We start from the raw sequence: 17,037 nt of genomic DNA, 5'->3' as shown, positions 1-17,037 counted from the left end.
CGTCTCCGTCACATCTCCATCACATCTCCGTCACGTCTCCGTCACATCTCCATCACATCTCCGTAACGTCTCCATCACGTCTCCATCACATCTCCATCACATCTCCGTCACGTCTCCTTCACATCTCCATCACATCTCCGTCACGTCTCCGTCACGTCTCCATCACATCTCCATCACATCTCCGTCACGTCTCCTTCACATCTCCATCACATCTCCATCACATCTCCGTCACGTCTCCATCACGTCTCCATGACGTCTCCATCAAATCTCCATCACATCTCCATCACGTCTCCATCACATCTCCATCACATCTCCGTCACGTCTCCATCACGTCTCCATGACGTCTCCATCACATTTCCATCACATCTCCGTCACATCTCCATGACGTCTCCATCACATTTCCATCACATCTCCATCACATCTCCATGACGTCTCCATCACATTTCCATCACATCTCCGTCACATCTCCATCACGTCTCCATCACGTCTCCATCACGTCTCCGTCACGTCTCCATCACATCTCCATCACGTCTCCGTCACATCTCCGTCACATCTCCATCACGTCTCCGTCACGTCTCCATCACATCTCCATCACGTCTCCGTCACATCTCCATCACATCTCCATCACGTCTCCATCACGTCTCCATCACGTCTCCGTCACATCTCCATCACGTCTCCATCACATCTCCGTCACGTCTCCATCACATCTCCATCACATCTCCATCACATCTCCATCACGTCTCCATCACGTCTCCATCACGACTCCGTCACGTCTCCATCACATTTCCATCACATCTCCATCACATCTCCATGACGTCTCCATCACATTTCCATCACATCTCCATCACATCTCCATCACTTCTCCATCACGTCTCCATCACGTCTCCGTCACGTCTCCATCACATCTCCATCACGTCTCCGTCACATCTCCGTCACATCTCCATCACGTCTCCGTCACATCTCCATCACATCTCCATCACGTCTCCGTCACGTCTCCATAACATCTCCTTCACGTCTCCGTCACATCTCCATCACGTCTCCATCACATCTCCGTCACGTCTCCATCACATCTCCATCACATCTCCATCACATCTCCATCACGTCTCCATCACGTCTCCGTCACGTCTCCATCACGTCTCCGTCACATCTCCATCACGTCTCCATCACATCTCCGTCACGTCTCCATCACATCTCCATCACATCTCCATCACATCTCCATCACGTCTCCATCACGTCTCCATCACGTCTCCATCACATCTCCTTCACGTCTCCATCACATCTCCGTCACGTCTCCATGACGTCTCCATCACATCTCCATCACATCTCCATCACGTCTCCATCACATCTCCTTCACGTCTCCATCACATCTCCATCACGTCTCCGTCACATCTCCGTCACGTCTCCGTCACATCTCCATCACGTCTCCATCACATCTCCGTCACGTCTCCGTCACATCTCCGTCACGTCTCCATCACATCTCCGTCACGTCTCCATCACATCTCCGTCACATCTCCATCACATCTCCATCACGTCTCCATCACATCTCCTTCACGTCTCCATCACATCTCCATCACGTCTCCGTCACATCTCCGTCACGTCTCCGTCACATCTCCATCACGTCTCCCTCACATCTCCGTCACGTCTCCGTCACATCTCCATCACGTCTCCCTCACATCTCCGTCACGTCTCCATCACATCTCCGTCACATCTCCATCACATCTCCATCACGTCTCCATGACGTCTCCATCACATCTCCATCACATCTCCATCACGTCTCCATCACATCTCCATCACGTCTCCATCACATCTCCATCACATCTCCATCACGTCTCCATCACGTCTCCATCACGTCTCCATCACGTCTCCGTCACATCTCCGTCACGTCTCCGTCACATCTCCGTCACGTCTCCGTCACGTCTCCGTCACATCTCCATCACATCTCCGTCACGTCTCCGTCACATCTCCATCACATCTCCATCACGTCTCCATCACATCTCCGTCACGTCTCCATCACGTCTCCATCACATCTCCATCACATCTCCGTCACGTCTCCGTCACGTCTCCATCACATCTCCGTCACGTCTCCGTCACGTCTCCATCACATCTCCGTAACGTCTCCATCACGTCTCCATCACATCTCCATCACATCTCCGTCACGTCTCCGTCACATCTCCATCACATCTCCGTCACGTCTCCGTCATGTCTCCATCACATCTCCATCACATCTCCATCACATCTCCGTCACATCTCCGTCATGTCTCCATCACATCTCCATCACATCTCCGTCACGTCTCCGTCATGTCTCCATCACATCTCCATCACATCTCCATCACATCTCCGTCACGTCTCCATCACATCTCCATCACATCTCCGTAACATCTCCATCACATCTCCATCACATCTCCGTCACATCTCCGTCACATCTCCATCACATCTCCATCACGTCTCCATCACATCTCCGTCACGTCTATGTCACGTCTCCATCACATCTCCGTCACGTCTCCATCACGTCTCCATCACGTCTCCATCACATCTCCGTAACGTCTCCATCACATCTCCATCACATCTCCGTCACGTCTCCTTCACATCTCCATCACATCTCCGTCACGTCTCCGTCACATCTCCATCACATCTCCGTCACGTCTCCATCACGTCTCCATGACGTCTCCATCACATTTCCATCACATCTCCATCACGTCTCCATCACGTCTCCGTCACATCTCCATCACATCTCCATCACGTCTCCATCACATCTCCATCACATCTCCATCACATCTCCATCACCTCTCCATCACATCTCCATCACCTCTCCATCACATCTCCGTCACATCTCCGTCACGTCTCCGTCACATCTCCATCACATCTCCGTCACGTCTCCATCACGTCTCCATGACGTCTCCATCACATTTCCATCACATCTCCGTCACATCTCCATGACGTCTCCATCACATTTCCATCACATCTCCATCACATCTCCATGACGTCTCCATCACATTTCCATCACATCTCCGTCACGTCTCCGTCACATCTCCATCACATCTCCATCACGTCTCCATCACATCTCCATCACATCTCCATCACATCTCCATCACCTCTCCATCACATCTCCGTCACATCTCCGTCACGTCTCCGTCACATCTCCATCACATCTCCGTCACGTCTCCATCACGTCTCCATCACATCTCCGTCACATCTCCGTCACGTCTCCGTCACGTCTCCGTCACGTCTCCATCACATCTCCATCACGTCTCCATCACATCTCCATCACATATCCATCACATCTCCATCACGTCTCCATCACATCTCCGTCACGTCTATGTCACGTCTCCATCACATCTCCGTCACGTCTCCGTCACGTCTCCATCACATCTCCGTCACATCTCCATCACGTCTCCATCACATCTCCGTAACGTCTCCATCACGTCTCCATCACATCTCCATCACATCTCCATCACATCTCCGTCACGTCTCCGTCACGTCTCCATCACATCTCCGTCACATCTCCATCACGTCTCCATCACATCTCCGTAACGTCTCCATCACGTCTCCATCACATCTCCATCACATCTCCGTCACGTCTCCGTCACATCTCCATCACATCTCCGTCACGTCTCCATCACGTCTCCATCACATCTCCGTCACGTCTCCGTCACATCTCCATCACATCTCCATCACGTCTCCATCACATCTCCATCACATCTCCATCACATCTCCATCACATCTCCGTCACGTCTCCATCACATCTCCATCACATCTCCATCACGTCTCCATCACATCTCCGTCACGTCTCCGTCATATCTCCATCACATCTCCATCACGTCTCCGTCACATCTCCATCACATCTCCATCACGTCTCCATCACATCTCCATCACATCTCCATCACATCTCCGTCACGTCTCCATCACATCTCCGTCACGTCTCCATCACGTCTCCGTCACATCTCCATCACGTCTCCATCACATCTCCATCACGTCTCCGTCACATCTCCATCACGTCTCCATCACATCTCCATCACGTCTCCGTCACATCTCCATCACATCTCCATCACATCTCCATCACATCTCCGTCACGTCTCCATCACGTCTCCATCACGTCTCCATCACATCTCCGTAACGTCTCCATCACATCTCCATCACATCTCCGTCACGTCTCCTTCACATCTCCATCACATCTCCGTCACGTCTCCGTCACATCTCCATCACATCTCCGTCACGTCTCCATCACGTCTCCATGACGTCTCCATCACATTTCCATCACATCTCCATCACGTCTCCATCACGTCTCCGTCACATCTCCATCACATCTCCATCACGTCTCCATCACATCTCCATCACATCTCCATCACATCTCCATCACCTCTCCATCACATCTCCATCACCTCTCCATCACATCTCCGTCACATCTCCGTCACGTCTCCGTCACATCTCCATCACATCTCCGTCACGTCTCCATCACGTCTCCATGACGTCTCCATCACATTTCCATCACATCTCCGTCACATCTCCATCACATCTCCGTCACGTCTCCATCACGTCTCCATCACATCTCCGTCACATCTCCGTCACGTCTCCGTCACATCTCCATCACATCTCCATCACGTCTCCATCACATCTCCATCACATATCCATCACATCTCCATCACGTCTCCATCACATCTCCGTCACGTCTATGTCACGTCTCCATCACATCTCCGTCACGTCTCCGTCACGTCTCCATCACATCTCCGTCACATCTCCATCACGTGTCCATCACATCTCCGTAACGTCTCCATCACGTCTCCATCACATCTCCATCACATCTCCATCACATCTCCGTCACGTCTCCGTCACGTCTCCATCACATCTCCGTCACATCTCCATCACGTCTCCATCACATCTCCGTAACGTCTCCATCACGTCTCCATCACATCTCCATCACATCTCCGTCACGTCTCCGTCACATCTCCATCACATCTCCGTCACGTCTCCATCACGTCTCCATCACATCTCCGTCACATCTCCGTCACGTCTCCGTCACATCTCCATCACATCTCCATCACGTCTCCATCACATCTCCATCACATCTCCATCACATCTCCATCACATCTCCGTCACGTCTACGTCACGTCTCCATCACATCTCCGTCACGTCTCCATCACATCTCCATCACATCTCCATCACATCTCCGTCACGTCTACGTCACGTCTCCATCACATCTCCGTCACGTCTCCATCACGTCTCCGTCACGTCTCCATCACATCTCCATCACGTCTCCGTCACATCTCCATCACATCTCCATCACATCTCCATCACATCTCCATCACGTCTCCATCACATCTCCATCACATCTCCGTCACGTCTCCGTCACGTCTACGTCACGTCTCCATCACATCTCCCTTGCATCTCCATCACGTCTCCATCACATCTCCATCACATCTCCGTCACGTCTCCATCACGTCTCCGTCACGTCTCCATCACATCTCCATCACGTCTCCGTCACATCTCCATCACATCTCCGTCACATCTCCATCACATCTCCATCACGTCTCCGTCACATCTCCATCACGTCTCCGTCACATCTCCATCACATCTCCGTCACGTCTACGTCACGTCTCCATCACATCTCCGTCACGTCTCCATCACGTCTCCATCACATCTCCATCACGTCTCCGTCACATCTCCGTCACGTCTCCATCACATCTCCGTCACGTCTCCATCACATCTCCGTCATGTCTCCATCACGTCTCCGTCACGTCTCCATCACGTCTCCATCACATCTCCATCACGTCTCCGTCACGTCTCCGTCATGTCTCCGTCACGTGTCCGTCACGTCTCCATCACGTCTCCATCACATCTCCATCACGTCTCCATCACGTCTCCATCACATCTCCATCACGTCTCCGTCACGTCTCCATCACGTCTCCATCACATCTCCATCACATCTCCATCACGTCTCCATCACATCTCCATCACGTCTCCATCACATCTCCATCACGTCTCCATCACATCTCCATCACGTCTCCGTCATGTCTCCATCACATCTCCATCACATCTCCATCACATCTCCGTCACGTCTCCGTCATGTCTCCATCACATCTCCATCACATCTCCATCACATCTCCGTCACGTCTCCGTCATGTCTCCATCACATCTCCATCACATCTCCATCACATCTCCTTCACGTCTCCATCACATCTCCATCACGTCTCCATCACATCTCCATCACGTCTCCGTCATGTCTCCATCACATCTCCATCACATCTCCATCACATCTCCGTCACGTCTCCGTCATGTCTCCATCACATCTCCATCACATCTCCATCACATCTCCGTCACGTCTCCGTCATGTCTCCATCACATCTCCATCACATCTCCATCACATCTCCTTCACGTCTCCATCACATCTCCATCACGTCTCCGTCACATCTCCGTCACGTCTCCATCACATTTCCATCACGTCTCCATCACATCTCCATCACATCTCCGTCACGTCTCCGTCACGTCTCCATCACATCTCCTTCACGTCTCCATCACATCTCCGTCACATCTCCATCACATCTCCTTCACGTCTCCATCACATCTCCGTCACATCTCCATCACATCTCCTTCACGTCTCCATCACATCTCCGTCACGTCTCCATCACATCTCCATCACATCTCCGTCACATCTCCGTCACGTCTCCGTCACATCTCCGTCACATCTCCGTCACGTCTCCATCACATCTCCATCACGTCTCCATCACATCTCCTTCACGTCTCCATCACATCTCCATCACGTCTCCGTCACATCTCCGTCTCGTCTCCGTCACATCTCCGTCACGTCTCCGTCACGTCTCCATCACATCTCCTTCACGTCTCCATCACATCTCCATCACGTCTCCATCACATCTCCTTCACGTCTCCATCACATCTCCATCACGTCTCCGTCACATCTCCGTCACGTCTCCGTCACATCTCTATCACATCTCCATCACGTCTCCATCACATCTCCGTCACGTCTCCATCACATCTCCATCACGTCTCCATCACATCTCCGTCACGTCTCCATCACATCTCCATCACATCTCCATCACATCTCCATCACGTCTCCATGACGTCTCCATCACATCTCCGTCACATCTCCATCACGTCTCCATCACATCTCCATCACGTCTCCATCACATCTCCATCACGTCTCCATCACGTCTCCGTCACGTCTCCGTCACGTCTCCATCACATCTCCGTCACGTCTCCGTCACATCTCCATCACATCTCCATCACATCTCCATCACATCTCCATCACGTCTCCATCACATCTCCGTCACGTCTATGTCACGTCTCCATCACATCTCCGTCACGTCTCCGTCACGTCTCCATCACATCTCCGTAACGTCTCCATCACATCTCCATCACATCTCCGTCACGTCTCCGTCACATCTCCATCACATCTCCATCACATCTCCATCACGTCTCCATCACGTCTCCATCACATCTCCATCACATCTCCATCACGTCTCCATCACATCTCCGTCACGTCTATGTCACGTCTCCATCACATCTCCGTCACGTCTCCGTCACGTCTCCATCACATCTCCGTAACGTCTCCATCACGTCTCCATCACATCTCCATCACATCTCCGTCACGTCTCCGTCACATCTCCATCACATCTCCGTCACGTCTCCGTCATGTCTCCATCACATCTCCATCACATCTCCATCACATCTCCGTCACATCTCCGTCATGTCTCCATCACATCTCCATCACATCTCCGTCACGTCTCCGTCATGTCTCCATCACATCTCCATCACATCTCCATCACATCTCCATCACGTCTCCATCACATCTCCATCACGTCTCCATCACATCTCCATCACATCTCCATCACGTCTCCATCACATCTCCATCACGTCTCCATCACGTCTCCATCACATCTCCATCACATCTCCGTCACGTCTCCATCACATCTCCGTCACGTCTCCATCACATCTCCGTCACGTCTCCATCACATCTCCGTCACGTCTCCGTCACGTCTCCATCACATCTCCGTAACGTCTCCATCACGTCTCCATCACATCTCCATCACATCTCCGTCACGTCTCCGTCACATCTCCATCACATCTCCGTCACGTCTCCGTCACATCTCCATCACATCTCCGTCACGTCTCCATCACGTCTCCATGACGTCTCCATCACATTTCCATCACATCTCCATCACGTCTCCATCACGTCTCCATCACATCTCCATCACATCTCCATCACCTCTCCATCACATCTCCGTCACATCTCCGTCACGTCTCCGTCACATCTCCATCACATCTCCGTCACGTCTCCATCACGTCTCCATGACGTCTCCATCACATTTCCATCACATCTCCATCACATCTCCATGACGTCTCCATCACATTTCCATCACATCTCCGTCACATCTCCGTCACGTCTCCGTCACATCTCCATCACATCTCCATCACGTCTCCATCACATCTCCATCACATCTCCATCACATCTCCATCACCTCTCCATCACATCTCCGTCACATCTCCGTCACGTCTCCGTCACATCTCCATCACATCTCCGTCACATCTCCATCACGTCTCCATCACATCTCCGTAACGTCTCCATCACGTCTCCATCACATCTCCATCACATCTCCGTCACGTCTCCGTCACATCTCCATCACATCTCCGTCACGTCTCCGTCACATCTCCATCACATCTCCGTCACGTCTCCATCACGTCTCCATCACATCTCCGTCACATCTCCGTCACGTCTCCGTCACATCTCCATCACATCTCCATCACGTCTCCATCACATCTCCATCACATCTCCATCACATCTCCATCACATCTCCGTCACGTCTACGTCACGTCTCCATCACATCTCCATCACGTCTCCGTCACATCTCCGTCACGTCTCCATCACATCTCCATCACGTCTCCATCACATCTCCTTCACGTCTCCATCACATCTCCATCACGTCTCCGTCACATCTCCGTCACGTCTCCGTCACGTCTCCATCACATCTCCTTCACGTCTCCATCACATCTCCGTCACATCTCCATCACATCTCCTTCACGTCTCCATCACATCTCCGTCACATCTCCATCACATCTCCTTCACGTCTCCATCACATCTCCGTCACGTCTCCATCACATCTCCATCACGTCTCCGTCACATCTCCGTCACGTCTCCGTCACATCTCCGTCACATCTCCGTCACGTCTCCATCACATCTCCATCACGTCTCCATCACATCTCCTTCACGTCTCCATCACATCTCCATCACATCTCCATCACGTCTCCGTCACATCTCCGTCACATCTCCGTCACATCTCCGTCACGTCTCCGTCACGTCTCCATCACATCTCCTTCACGTCTCCATCACATCTCCATCACGTCTCCATCACATCTCCTTCACGTCTCCATCACATCTCCGTCACGTCTCCGTCACATCTCCGTCACGTCTCCGTCACATCTCTATCACATCTCCATCACGTCTCCATCACATCTCCGTCACGTCTCCATCACATCTCCATCACGTCTCCATCACATCTCCGTCACGTCTCCATCACATCTCCATCACATCTCCATCACATCTCCATCACGTCTCCATGACGTCTCCATCACATCTCCGTCACATCTCCATCACGTCTCCATCACATCTCCATCACGTCTCCATCACATCTCCATCACATCTCCATCACGTCTCCATCACGTCTCCGTCACGTCTCCGTCACGTCTCCGTCACGTCTCCATCACATCTCCGTCACGTCTCCGTCACATCTCCATCACATCTCCATCACATCTCCATCACATCTCCATCACGTCTCCATCACATCTCCGTCACGTCTATGTCACGTCTCCATCACATCTCCGTCACGTCTCCGTCACGTCTCCATCACATCTCCGTAACGTCTCCATCACATCTCCATCACATCTCCGTCACGTCTCCGTCACATCTCCATCACATCTCCATCACATCTCCATCACGTCTCCATCACGTCTCCATCACATCTCCATCACATCTCCATCACGTCTCCATCACATCTCCGTCACGTCTATGTCACGTCTCCATCACATCTCCGTCACGTCTCCGTCACGTCTCCATCACATCTCCGTAACGTCTCCATCACGTCTCCATCACATCTCCATCACATCTCCGTCACGTCTCCGTCACATCTCCATCACATCTCCGTCACGTCTCCGTCATGTCTCCATCACATCTCCATCACATCTCCATCACATCTCCGTCACATCTCCGTCATGTCTCCATCACATCTCCATCACATCTCCGTCACGTCTCCGTCATGTCTCCATCACATCTCCATCACATCTCCATCACATCTCCATCACGTCTCCATCACATCTCCATCACGTCTCCATCACATCTCCGTCACATCTCCATCACATCTCCATCACGTCTCCATCACATCTCCATCACGTCTCCATCACGTCTCCATCACATCTCCATCACATCTCCGTCACGTCTCCATCACATCTCCGTCACGTCTCCATCACATCTCCGTCACGTCTCCGTCACGTCTCCATCACATCTCCGTAACGTCTCCATCACGTCTCCATCACATCTCCATCACATCTCCGTCACGTCTCCGTCACATCTCCATCACATCTCCATCACATCTCCATCACGTCTCCATCACATCTCCATCACATCTCCGTCACGTCTCCGTCACATCTCCATCACATCTCCGTCACGTCTCCGTCACATCTCCATCACATCTCCGTCACGTCTCCATCACGTCTCCATGACGTCTCCATCACATTTCCATCACATCTCCATCACGTCTCCATCACGTCTCCATCACATCTCCATCACATCTCCATCACCTCTCCATCACATCTCCGTCACATCTCCGTCACGTCTCCGTCACATCTCCATCACATCTCCGTCACGTCTCCATCACGTCTCCATGACGTCTCCATCACATTTCCATCACATCTCCATCACATCTCCATGACGTCTCCATCACATTTCCATCACATCTCCGTCACATCTCCGTCACGTCTCCGTCACATCTCCATCACATCTCCATCACGTCTCCATCACATCTCCATCACATCTCCATCACATCTCCATCACCTCTCCATCACATCTCCGTCACATCTCCGTCACGTCTCCGTCACATCTCCATCACATCTCCGTCACATCTCCATCACGTCTCCATCACATCTCCGTAACGTCTCCATCACGTCTCCATCACATCTCCATCACATCTCCGTCACGTCTCCGTCACATCTCCATCACATCTCCGTCACGTCTCCGTCACATCTCCATCACATCTCCGTCACGTCTCCATCACGTCTCCATCACATCTCCGTCACGTCTCCGTCACATCTCCATCACATCTCCATCACGTCTCCATCACATCTCCATCACATCTCCATCACATCTCCATCACATCTCCGTCACGTCTACGTCACGTCTCCATCACATCTCCGTCACGTCTCCATCACGTCTCCATCACATCTCCATCACATCTCCGTAACGTCTCCGTCACGTCTACGTCACGTCTCCATCACATCTCCCTTGCATCTCCATCACGTCTCCATCACATCTCCATCACATCTCCGTCACGTCTCCATCACATCTCCATCACGTCTCCATCACATCTCCATCACGTCTCCATCACATCTCCATCACGTCTCCGTCATGTCTCCATCACATCTCCATCACATCTCCATCACATCTCCGTCACGTCTCCGTCATGTCTCCATCACATCTCCATCACATCTCCATCAAATCTCCGTCACGTCTCCGTCATGTCTCCATCACATCTCCATCACATCTCCATCACATCTCCATCACATCTCCGTCACGTCTCCGTCATGTCTCCATCACATCTCCATCACGTCTCCATCACATCTCCGTCACGTCTCCATCACATCTCCATCACGTCTCCATCACATCTCCTTCACGTCTCCATCACATCTCCATCACGTCTCCGTCACATCTCCGTCACGTCTCCGTCACATCTCCGTCACGTCTCCGTCACGTCTCCATCACATCTCCTTCACGTCTCCATCACATCTCCGTCACATCTCCATCACATCTCCATCACGTCTCCATCACATCTCCTTCACGTCTCCATCACATCTCCATCACGTCTCCGTCACATCTCCGTCACGTCTCCGTCACATCTCCATCACGTCTCCATCACATCTCCGTCACGTCTCCGTCACATCTCCGTCACGTCTCCGTCACGTCTCCATCACATCTCCTTCACGTCTCCATCACATCTCCGTCACGTCTCCATAACGTCTCCATCACGTCTCCATCACATCTCCATCACGTCTCCATCACATCTCCGTCACGTCTCCATCACATCTCCGTCACATCTCCATCACATCTCCATCACGTCTCCATGACGTCTCCATCACATCTCCATCACATCTCCATCACGTCTCCATCACATCTCCATCACGTCTCCATCACATCTCCATCACATCTCCATCACGTCTCCATCACGTCTCCATCACGTCTCCGTCACGTCTCCGTCACATCTCCGTCACGTCTCCGTCACGTCTCCGTCACGTCTCCATCACATCTCCGTCACGTCTCCGTCACATCTCCATCACATCTCCATCACATCTCCATCACATCTCCATCACGTCTCCATCACATCTCCGTCACGTCTCCATCACATCTCCTTCACGTCTCCATCACATCTCCATCACGTCTCCATAACGTCTCCATCACGTCTCCATCACATCTCCATCACGTCTCCATCACATCTCCGTCACGTCTCCATCACATCTCCGTCACGTCTCCGTCACATCTCCGTCACGTCTCCATCACATCTCCATCACGTCTCCATCACATCTCCTTCACGTCTCCATCACATCTCCATCACGTCTCCATAACGTCTCCATCACGTCTCCATCACATCTCCATCACATCTCCGTCACGTCTCCATCACATCTCCATCACATCTCCGTAACATCTCCATCACATCTCCATCACATCTCCGTCACATCTCCGTCACATCTCCATCACATCTCCATCACGTCTCCATCACATCTCCGTCACGTCTCCATCACATCTCCGTCACGTCTCCATCACATCTCCGTCACGTCTCCATCACATCTCCGTCACGTCTCCGTCACGTCTCCATCACATCTCCGTAACGTCTCCATCACGTCTCCATCACATCTCCATCACATCTCCGTCACGTCTCCGTCACATCTCCATCACATCTCCGTCACGTCTCCGTCACATCTCCATCACATCTCCGTCACGTCTCCATCACGTCTCCATGACGTCTCCATCACATTTCCATCACATCTCCATCACGTCTCCATCACGTCTCCGTCACATCTCCATCACATCTCCATCACGTCTCCATCACATCTCCATCACATCTCCATCACCTCTCCATCACATCTCCGTCACGTCTCCGTCACGTCTCCATCACATCTCCGTCACATCTCCGTCACGTCTCCATCACATCTCCGTCACGTCTCCATCACGTCTCCATGACGTCTCCATCACATCTCCATCACATCTCCATCACATCTCCATCACATCTCCATGACGTCTCCATCACATTTCCATCACATCTCCGTCACATCTCCGTCACGTCTCCGTCACATCTCCATCACATCTCCATCACGTCTCCATCACATCTCCATCACATCTCCATCACATCTCCATCACCTCTCCATCACATCTCCGTCACATCTCCGTCACGTCTCCGTCACATCTCCATCACATCTCCGTCACGTCTCCATCACGTCTCCATCACATCTCCGTCACATCTCCGTCACGTCTCCGTCACATCTCCATCACGTCTCCGTCACGTCTCCGTCACATCTCCGTCACATCTCCGTCACGTCTCCGTCACATCTCCATCACATCTCCATCACATATCCATCACATCTCCATCACGTCTCCGTCACGTCTCCATCACGTCTCCATCACATCTCCGTCACATCTCCGTCACGTCTCCGTCACGTCTCCATCACGTCTCCATCACATCTCCATCACATCTCCGTCACGTCTCCATCACGTCTCCATCACATCTCCGTCACATCTCCGTCACGTCTCCGTCACATCTCCATCACGTCTCCGTCACGTCTCCATCACATCTCCGTCACATCTCCGTCACGTCTCCGTCACATCTCCATCACGTCTCCGTCACGTCTCCATCACATCTCCGTCACATCTCCGTCACGTCTCCATCACGTCTCCATCACATCTCCGTCACATCTCCGTCACGTCTCCGTCACATCTCCATCACATCTCCATCACATATCCATCACATCTCCATCACGTCTCCATCACATCTCCGTCACGTCTATGTCACGTCTCCATCACATCTCCGTCACGTCTCCGTAACGTCTCCATCACGTCTCCATCACATCTCCATCACATCTCCATCACATCTCCGTCACGTCTCCGTCACATCTCCATCACATCTCCGTCACGTCTCCATCACGTCTCCATCACGTCTCCATCACATCTCCATCACATCTCCATCACATCTCCATCACATCTCCGTCACATCTCCGTCACGTCTCCGTCACATCTCCATCACATCTCCGTCACGTCTCCATCACGTCTCCATCACATCTCCGTCACATCTCCGTCACGTCTCCGTCACATCTCCATCACATCTCCATCACGTCTCCATCACATCTCCATCACATATCCATCACATCTCCATCACGTCTCCATCACATCTCCGTCACGTCTATGTCACGTCTCCATCACATCTCCGTCACGTCTCCGTCACGTCTCCATCACATCTCCGTCACATCTCCATCACGTCTCCATCACATCTCCGTAACGTCTCCATCACGTCTCCATCACATCTCCATCACATCTCCATCACATCTCCGTCACGTCTCCGTCACATCTCCATCACATCTCCGTCACGTCTCCGTCACATCTCCATCACATCTCCGTCACGTCTCCATCACGTCTCCATCACATCTCCGTCACATCTCCGTCACGTCTCCGTCACATCTCCATCACATCTCCATCACGTCTCCATCACATCTCCATCACATCTCCATCACATCTCCATCACATCTCCGTCACGTCTACGTCACGTCTCCATCACATCTCCGTCACGTCTCCATCACGTCTCCATCACATCTCCGTCACATCTCCATCACATCTCCGTCACGTCTCCGTCACGTCTACGTCACGTCTCCATCACATCTCCCTTGCATCTCCATCACGTCTCCATCACATCTCCATCACATCATCGTCACGTCTCCATCACGTCTCCATCACATCTCCGTCACGTCTCCATCACATCTCCATCACGTCTCCGTCACATCTCCATCACATCTCCGTCACATCTCCATCACATCTCCATCACGTCTCCGTCACATCTCCATCACGTCTCCGTCACATCTCCATCACATCTCCGTCACGTCTACGTCACGTCTCCATCACATCTCCGTCACGTCTCCATCACGTCTCCATCACATCTCCATCACGTCTCCGTCACATCTCCGTCACGTCTCCATCACATCTCCGTCACGTCTCCATCACATCTCCGTCATGTCTCCATCACGTCTCCGTCACGTCTCCATCACGTCTCCATCACATCTCCATCACGTCTCCGTCACGTCTCCGTCATGTCTCCGTCACGTGTCCGTCACGTCTCCATCACGTCTCCATCACATCTCCATCACGTCTCCATCACATCTCCATCACATCTCCGTCACGTCTCCGTCATGTCTCCATCACGTCTCCGTCACGTCTCCATCACATCTCCATCACATCTCCGTCACGTCTCCGTCATGTCTCCATCACATCTCCATCACATCTCCGTCACGTCTCCGTCATGTCTCCATCACATCTCCATCACATCTCCATCACGTCTCCATCACGTCTCCGTCACGTCTCCATCACATCTCCATCACATCTCCGTCACGTCTCCGTCACATCTCCATCACATCTCCGTCACGTCTCCATCACGTCTCCATCACATCTCCATCACATCTCCGTCACGTCTCCGTCACATCTCCATCACATCTCCATCACGTCTCCATCACATCTCCATCACATCTCCATCACATCTCCATCACATCTCCGTCACGTCTACGTCACGTTTCCATCACATCTCCGTCACGTCTCCATCACGTCTCCATCACATCTCCGTCACGTCTCCATCACGTCTCCATCACATCTCCATCACATCTCCGTCACGTCTCCATCACGTCTCCATCACATCTCCATCACATCTCCGTCACGTCTACGTCACGTCTCCATCACATCTCCGTCACGTCTCCATCACATCTCCCTCATATCTCCATCACGTCTCCATCACATCTCCATCACATCTCCGTCACGTCTCCATCACGTCTCCATCACATCTCCATCACATCTCCGTCACGTCTACGTCACGTCTCCATCACATCTCCGTCACGTCTCCATCACGTCTCCATCACATCTCCATCACGTCTCCGTCACATCTCCGTCACGTCTCCATCACATCTCCGTCATGTCTCCATCACATCTCCGTCATGTCTCCATCACGTCTCCGTCACGTCTCCATCACGTCTCCGTCGCATCTCCGTCACGTCTCCGTCACATCTCCGTCATGTCTCCGTCACGTGTCCGTCACGTCTCCATCACATCTCCATCACATCTCCATCACGTCTCCATCACGTCTCCATCACATCTCCATCACGTCTCCGTCACGTCTCCATCACGTCTCCATCACATCTCCATCACGTCTCCATCACATCTCCATCACGTCTCCGTCACGTCTCCGTCACATCTCCGTCACGTCTCCGTCACGTCTCCATCACATCTCCGTCACGTCTCCGTCACGTCTCCGTCACGTCTCCATCACATCTCCGTCACGTCTCCGTCACATCTCCATCACATCTCCGTCACGTCTCCGTCACATCTCCATCACATCTCCGTCACGTCTCCTTCACGTCTCCATCACATCTCCATCACATCTCCGTCACGTCTCCGTCACATCTCCATCACATCTCCATCACGTCTCCATCACATCTCCATCACATCTCCGTCACATCTCCGTCACGTCTACGTCACGTTTCCATCACATCTCCGTCACGTCTCCATCACGTCTCCAT

This window comes from Telmatherina bonti (assembly GCF_933228915.1).
Source record: "Telmatherina bonti genome assembly, chromosome: 23".
In the NCBI taxonomy this organism is placed as follows: domain Eukaryota; kingdom Metazoa; phylum Chordata; class Actinopteri; order Atheriniformes; family Telmatherinidae; genus Telmatherina; species Telmatherina bonti.
Note: the sequence above shows the minus strand (reverse complement) of the source record.